Source organism: Columba livia, chromosome 19 (assembly GCF_036013475.1).
Source record: "Columba livia isolate bColLiv1 breed racing homer chromosome 19, bColLiv1.pat.W.v2, whole genome shotgun sequence".
NCBI lineage: Eukaryota > Metazoa > Chordata > Aves > Columbiformes > Columbidae > Columba > Columba livia.
The window spans coordinates 1,837,411-1,845,885 of NC_088620.1; positions in this window are offsets into that span (position 1 = coordinate 1,837,411).

Sequence of the window (8,475 nt, forward strand, 5' to 3'; positions counted from 1 at the left end):
ACAGACCCATCGCCCAGGGGAGCTGCAGCCAAGACAGAAGCGTTGGGGCCATCGCCCTCCCCTCCTCGCTCACACCAGCAGCTCCCTGCTGATTGAAACGCTTTCCTCTACAGACTCTGCCCATCCTGCCTTCTAATCACAGCAGCAGGGAGGGCAGATGGAGATCCCACTGCCTGAGCAATGGGAGGTGAGAAGTGTCACACCGAGCAGCCTGGACAGGGTATTTCCCACTGAACACCACATGTGGTGTGTGGAAACGGCTACATACAGGGAACAGAGAGCAAGGCAGGGGTTACGGGAGCAAAAGTCCCCAAAACACATGTAGCAGCAGTGCTTGTCCTTGCAAACCCCGCTCTGCTCCCCATCATCACTTGCTCGGAGCCTTTGTTTCTTCCAACCATGAGTGAAACCAGTTGTGGGATGTTGTGTTCAGGGCATGACATAATCTGGGTCTGGGACTCCACTGGAGGAATCCTTTTGAAGATTTACTAGTCTGGCTAATTACAATAAAACAGCAAAGGTGCTGCACTGTAAATGATTCACAGTTAGTAAGTGGGGGTTTCTGCTTTCTCGTGCTTTTTGCTAGGAAACAAACCAGACCGATTCTGGGGCCGTCGGTGGCCTTTTCTTTGAGGAAGGGGGTCTGTCAGAGGCGTGCTGACATTTTCACAATGCCACTGTCCATCTCTGTGCTGCTGACAGGTGATCGTTTGATGAAAAATATAAGTCCCTTCCTTGCTCCTTTCTCTGTATGTTGCCTTTCTTTAAGCTTGAGCAGTGACAATAGCCAGCAGGATTCATTTGCTGTTTGTTGACATTTTCACTCTCTGATGCGCATCCCTACGTTACCCTGTGGAGTTCAGCTCGTGTCAGCTGCAGAGGGATGGTTTGAGGACAGGCAGCATTAGCTGGAAATGCCCCTTCCACCCTCAATCCCTCTAAAAATGCCTATTTTAACAATAAACTTAAAATCTGCATTTGAATATCTACTTCCATGTGTAGTCCCATTTAGCTGCTATTGTCCTTAAAATATGTATTTGCTATCCATTCCAGCATCTTTATCGTATTTTCTAGAGGATGTGTCATTACATCTCATCTGTGGTAAGTCCCTGGTGTCTCGTTCTCTGCGGTGGGCAGGTTCTCTGCTCCCTCTCGGTGTTCCAGCAAACCCGCCCCCGCGCTGCCCTCTCGTCTCCTGGTGGTTTGCTCCTGCCCAGCAGCTGCAGCAGGGGTGACCCAGGCTGGTGTCACATCGATGGCTTTAGCATCCACAGTTCACAGGTGTGAAATTCTGTGTGCTTATTTAGAGCTGTGAGGAGTGAAATGTATAGAAGCGGGAAACGGATGAGAGAGGGTTCTGGGCAAAGCTGGTGGGCGGAGGTGGCAGCGTGACACCCACGAGACTCCAAAGCCATCGAGAACCTCCGTAACTTCAAGCCCTGTCCTGGGGTTTCTTTCAGCCATCACAGGCCAACTGCCCCATGGATCTAAGGGGAGAAGAGCCAAGCCCCACAGGTGCTGCTGAACCCCCATGTCCACCTGTCTCCAGCATTTCCAGAGCACCAGCAGCTCCCAAGGAGCAACCAGAGCTACCGGGTCCTGGCGCCAGGCCGAGCCGGTCGGTGGGACGGGGTGACCGGGCCCTGGCAAAGTGCTGTCGGAACAAAACTGAATTGAACTGATTCTTTTCCTCTCCCCTCGGCCTGCGAAGAAATTTTTTTCCATTTACTATAAAACATGGTCCTTAATAGTGCTGAAGTGTTCTACGTATTTTAAATAAACATGAGTGGATTTGAGCCCAGGAGGACATGAAAGAATGCAACATTTGCGGGGTACCGGCCGGCACACATGTCAGCAATTTGGCTGCCTTGTGTACTTTGGCTTTTAAAAAAGCATTTAAAAGTAAACAAATGAAGGAAAATCTGGCAGCTGGATTTCAAAGTAAATTGCTTTCAGCTGATATACCCTGATTCCAGCTTGCTTGGGTAGTATCAAGCCATACATATCCAGCAAGAGGAGTGAGCGGCCGAGGAGAGTGGAGGCGGGAGGGAGAACAAAAGCAGGGAAGTTCTGTGGATTTAATTCTTTCATTTCCTTCCTTTGCACTAAACACTCCCTGCCTGTCGCTGCCCTCGTGTCACACAGGCAGGTTAGTGCTTCGGACAGCAAACGGTGCTCCATCTTCTCCTGGCCCTGGTTCTTATGGGCTCTGCCTCCCTTCTATCTGGGATGGGACGGGATGGGATGGGAGTAGCAGCCATGGGACAGCATTAGCTGGCAAAGAGCTGAGCCTTGAGCTGCTCCATCAAACCCTCATCCCAACCGCTGCCCCACCCCACGGTCCCAGCCCCCGGGGACCAGCAGGACGGATCTGTCCCGCATGGGGTCCGTGCAGGCGGGGGCTGGGGTGCTGGTCCCTGGGACTGCCTGCCCAGGAAGGCATCACCCCCCGCCGGCCGAGGGAAGCGGAGCTGGAAACGGCAGAGATAACAGAGTCATGATGGGGGCGCAGGCTGCGGCGAGGCCCCGCTCCTCCGGATGGGCCTGGTGCGTCCCTCGAAGGAGGAGACTCAGCAAATGCTGACAGATAATGACGAGGTCTCGGGCTGGACAAAGAGGGGAGGTTGCTGAGGTCACGCTTTGGTGCGGCTTTGCGCTCCTTCTGCTTTGACTTGCGTTTCCTCGAGTTTATAGAACCTTCTGCAGGTTGGTTCAATGGAAAGGGCAGAGGAAACCAGTGGGTCTTAAATCCTGGCAGCGTGGGGCTGGGGCAGGGCTGCTCCCAGCCCTCCGGCAGAGCTGTTGAGCACGGGAAGTGTGAGCGGTGCGCGCTGCGAGCTCAGGGCGAGGGCAGCTGCCACCGAGTGTCCCCTGGGGCTGCTGGCAGTGACGGCAGCTCCTGCTGCACAGGGCTGTGAAGCTGCAGCCCCTGCAGAGCCCACGGGCCGAGCGGAGCATGGAAAGCCCTGTGCTGCAGGTGACGCCGCGCTGGCAGAGCGCCGCCGTGCTGCCCCTCCAGCACCCGCGAGCCGGGGCGGGGGGCGGCAGAGGGGCTGGCGTCCCTGAGCAGTGCTCAGCTCCCTGCACCTCGCTGCGGGATCCAGCTCTGCTCCCCAGCCGTGCTCGTGGCTGCAGACACGGCTCTGTGTGATGCACCGCGCAAGGGAGCAAGCGGTGAGAAGCTCTTGTGGCTTTTCTGCTCCATGTACCTCGCAAAGGAGCTCCCTGTCCTGGCTCAGGACTCACCTCCTGGTTCCTGGCAGCACAGAGCTGCTGCCAGCTGTAACTTGCGAGGTGAAACCTCCTGGGTAAGCAATGCAGAAGGCAGCGGGGGCTCAGCCAGCACCCTCGGCACACGCGGCTGTCATGGGAGCCAGCGAGGCTGGCTGTGCCCGCACTCCGGCATGGCGCTCATTATCCCTTGGCACAGGAGGCCCCTGGCACGGCTGTGGGGAGCTGGCAGAGCCCACACGCACCTGCCGGCACCAATAAGCTCACCGGCAATTTCTTGGCTCTCATTAGCATGATGGAAAGTCATTTTCTGTGCTCTTTCCCCTCTGCCATACACATGGGCTCCAGCACCACGCTCTGGCTGGTAGCAGGCAGGGCTGCTGAGCTTTTCTCCAGCTTGGGAGGCACGTCTGCACCCTCTGGGTCCTGCCAGCTTTTATTCACTCCCTGATGTTATTTTTGAGAGTGAAGTGGCTGAGCGGGACCTCCCATGAGCCGCTGGGCACAGGGTCTCCTCCATGCCGGGAATGGTCACCCCGCAGCTCATTCGGCTCCGAAACTCGGTGCCCAGGCCGGGCAGCTGGGGCTGGCAGGGGCCTGGGGGGCTTTCCCCACACTGGGGGGACACAGAGGACTTGCTCTGGATTGGGGAGCGGCCGTGGGTATGAGGTGGGCAATGCCGCAGCCCTCCTATGGCGGGATGGAAACAACTCCACAGAGAAGACAGTTGATCTGGATGTCCCTGTGATTAACGGGAAGAATATGTAAATGTATATGGTTGTTGCCGTGGCTACGGCAGGAATCCTGGCTGGTGCTGGGGAAGGCAGAGCCCCCAGCCCAGCCCGGGTCAGGATTTGCATTCCCGGCACAGCAGCACCTGTGCACCCCGTGCACCCCGCGGCGCTGGCGGAGGAGCAGCTGGGCTGTGCCTGCCCCTCTGCCACCACCACGTCCTGCAGCCACGGGGCACTGCAGCCTCTCACCAAGACGGGTGCATCCCCAGCCGGGTCACGGGGTCCCCAGGGAGAAAACACCCTCATGGGAGGGAGGGTTGGCCCTCAGGTCCCACAGTCACTTTTTGTCCCACAACAGCAGAAAGCCGGGTGCAGCTGGGAGATGGGTGGGGATGGGGATGCCCAGTGTGCCCAGGACCCTCCCACTGCAGGTGCTCCAAAGCCCAGGACCACCCAGCCCACCTCCCAGCAGGCCAGCAGCTCATTTCTGGCTGATCCTATAAAGCTGGGAGGGAAAAGGGGTTTCACCTGCATGGAGCCTGTGGACCCTCCCTTTCTGCCTGGGGCTCTGGTGAGTGCTGCGGGTTTGGGGCTGCAGGGGGTGGGTTTGCTGTGGGTTGAGCTGTGTCACTGACTGTGTCACTCACCAGTGTGGCTGTCATGAGCCTGTGTCTGTTGGTGGCATCGTGTGCTGCTGGCAGACGCTTGTCTCGTGTGAGCCTTGTCCTCAGGGACGTTCTAGGTGGCCACAGCTAGAGGGGGAGGTTGAAACCTACTGGTGTTCAAGCACTCAAAACCAACGAGTTCCTGGTTACCTGTTGTCTGCACATCTTCTTCCACCTGTGGGATGTGCAAAGGGGGCTTAAAACTCTGTGAAAGGAACCAGTTACTCCTACAAACTGAGAACCATGGGAGGGATGAGAACTGAGCCCGCACTCGGTGTAACTCGTGCTGCGGATGGTGTTGCTACACCGTGGTCCTTCTGTGGATGGGGGTTGCTCAGAGACAGGTTTCGTGCTGAAAGCACTCGTTTTTGTGTTTATTCTCAAGCTATTTTGCAAACCTGACTTGAAGCAAGACCGTGGGCTGCTGCTCCTGACAGACACAGTGAGGATGGGCAGGGACCCCGCGGTGCCTGCTCAGCCCACGCTGTCCCCACACCCGGTCTGGGGACCCCTGGTCCTGCACCCCTCTCCTTGTTTAGCCCCAGGTTCCTCGGCCATTACCAATGGCCGGGCTCTCTGTCTGCTGTTTCCTTATAATTTGAGAGCCTTCCTCACATTAATCTTTTTATTTTTATTTTGACAAATGTACGTTTCCAGGAAGTTGCTGAGGTCAAAGCAGCATCTGTTGCTCGTTATTTTGGGGGATGCAGAGGGTCTTTGTGAGGGTTTCCAAAGCAACAAGGAATTAAGTGGTTTGTAAAGCGGAGAGCAGGAATGAGGAGCGGGCTGAGGCTTCCTGAGAGGCGGCTGAAGATGCTGATGAAAATCAGATCAGCTCGGCTCTGTTTTCTTGGAAACTTGATCTATTTTTCTTGTACGACTGTCAGCCTGACTCCCGTATTTCATGTGCTTGGCCACGGCAAGCTCTGTGTTTTGGCACTGGGATTAGTGTGGCCCCGGTCGGACACGGGCTCTGCAGGATGGGAACAGAGCGGAGCGTTTGGCAGCAGCAGTGCAGGTCCCTGGGGTGGCTCTGGATGGGAACGTGGGCTGAGACCCCCAGGACGGGCACCAGCTCCCGTCCCTCCACCCCACAGATGTCCCTCATCCACCAAACCCACACCACAAATTGCCCAGCACATCCCACAGGGCAGCTGTGGCGAAAGCTGCTTTTTCTTTCAAAACAACCCGAGGAGGGTCCGGTGCCAAGGCGAGGGCTGCGAGGAGCCCAGGAGATTTATCGCTGAGGAAATACTTTCTCCAGCGAGGGCTGACGGCCGCAGCAGGAACAATGGGAGATTCGCAACGTGAACAAAGCTGATTTCGTTCTTCTTTTTATCAATGCGTTTTCCTTGCGGATCCTCCCTTCCTGGAAGTTGGAGATGTAGCTTCCCCGGCGCGCCGGCCGCGTAATCAGCAGGAATGGCCGTATCCTGGCTGGGAAGCGAGCTGTGAAACGCTGTCGCCCGCCGTGATTTATGAGCCCGTGGCAGCGGCCAGCGGCAGGGCTGGCCCGCGGACAAGGTGCCAGGGCGCGTGCAATATCCACGTATTCTTTCTCCTCCTTGTCGGGTCCCCGGGGAGCCGCAAAAGGAAGTTAATGGATTAGACACACACGTTCCACTTGATTTTTATTTTTTTATTGCCGTGTCTTTCCAAACGCCTTTAGCAGATGCGTGAGCACAATGGGGTTGGGCAGCAGCGTCCCGGCCGGGCGGGCAGCGGGGAGCAGCCTGCCTGGAAAGGTCAATATGGAGAGTGTTTGCTCAGGGACGTGGGGACAGGCTGTCCTGAGCAGGCAGCATCCTCCCCTGCTGGGGGGGCTTGCAGGGCCATGCTCAGCCCCGTCTCATCGCCACGATGGGCAGAGTGAAGGTGATTCCAGCTCATCCGCAGCCGGTGCCGACTGACAACCCTGGGGCACCACAGCACCTTCCTGTGGGGACATGGGTACCCGCTGGCGGCAGCCAGTGCTGAGCAGGGCTCTCGCTGTGCCCGGAGCTGTAACATCCTTCCCAGGGTGTGTGAGCGGCTCCTGGGCCCGTGCTCCTGCCATGTCGCATTATGCAATCCTCACCCGATCCCAGGAATATGAAATAATTATTCCAAGTGATCAGATTTTAATTATGCAACACAGAGGATGATTATTGTACACCAAATTGGTGCCGAGTGCTTAGTTATGTATATGCCAAATTTAGTCTATACTATTATACCCAGTGGGTGGCCATAGACAATCAGGAAGTAATTAGTTTTGCTGGAGGTTGTTCGGCTGCCTGGGTCGCTGTGCTGTCTGGGGAGCGTCTTGCTGCGCTCTGTGAATACCGCGGGCTCGGAGTTCAATACCGTCTTTTTGTGACGAGCTAATAAGCTGTCTGCATGGCGGCCTGTAATTAGCGCTGTCGATATTCATTTGGAAATGGAGACCGCGCTGAGCGGCTCCGCCGACGGCGCTTCCCTTTGTCGAGGCTCCCGGCTGGTCCCTCGCTGCTGCCGAGGAGCGGCGGTGGGTGCGGAGGGATGGGGATGCGCTGGTTGTGTGTGACACCCGGGGGTCCCCACCGAGGAGAGCACCCAGCACTGAGGGGCTGAGCCCCTGGGACCCAAACCTGCCCCACGCTCACCCCTGTGCCAGCCAGGCTGTGCCCCTTGTGTGGAGCTGCTCTCAGCCCCAGGCATGGGGTGGGGTCCACCAGTGCCCTGTCCTTGAGATGGGGACATGCAGGGGTTTTGGCCGGGGTGGCCGTCCCCTCCCCAGCGCCATGGGCTGCTCTCGGGCATCACCGGGCAGTGCTGAGGGGCTGCGTGGCTGCACCTTTCCAGTCTGCCTGATCCTGCGGGGTTCACGCTCATCTGTTGGGGTCTCACATGCAGAACTGTGTGGCCTGGGGCTACCTTGGCTGGGAGGTCACCGGGGTATCTCCCCCCAGGGTATCACCTCCAGGATGCTGTTTGCAGCCGGTCAGTGTTGTGAGGCACCGGGAACCAGCCGCCTCTGCCGGAACAGCCTGGATATGCCAGGCGGGAATTGTCTGAAGTACAGAGCAACTTTTACCTCTGTTACACAAAGGAAACTTTCCTCCTCTTTTTGTCGGGGATGCTCACTCCATTGAGATGATTGGCATACTGGAGAGCTGAGAAACTAAATTGTTTATACACTAATGAATAGAAGCTTGATTGCAAGATCCTGTTTGGAAAATTATAGTGCTGAATTGAAGCCGTACAATTACATCCAAAATGCTGCATATTCATTTCATCTGCTTTGCATAGAGATTAACAAGCGAGCCCTAAAGCAGACTCTGAAATTAAAGCTAACACCAGATTTAGTCACAGGTTACAAACTAAATGGCATTGTTTGATGGATATGAATCTTTACCACCTGCCTGCCTGATGATTGCTAGCAGCTTACCAGACAGCAGAGGAAAAAGTTTCTTCCCACGAAGGAAGCATAATAAGATGCTGGGCTGGAAGTGCCCCCCCTGCGTGGGCAGCCCCCCCAGGCAGATGTCTGCAGTGGGCCTGGGGAAGGGCTCCCCGCTGCCGGCTCCGTGGGGCTGGAGGCTGCACCCACCCCGGGGAGGGACAGAGGGGCCCTGAGATCCCTGTGGGGGTCCTGGGTCCCTCCAACCCGGGGCTGGGCTGGGTGCCCCCTCCTGCATGGGGGGACAAGCTCCCGGGGTCCCCATCCGTCCTGGAGCCTCCATGCTGGATCACCCGTGGATTCCCTTCCTCACCTCGGAGGGACCATGGTGCTGCAGAGGTTGGGGGTCTCTGGTCCCAGCCCCTCTGTGGTCCCTGCACCCCCGGCTGGTCCCGCAGCATTGCGCTGTGCCTGTGATCTGTCTCCT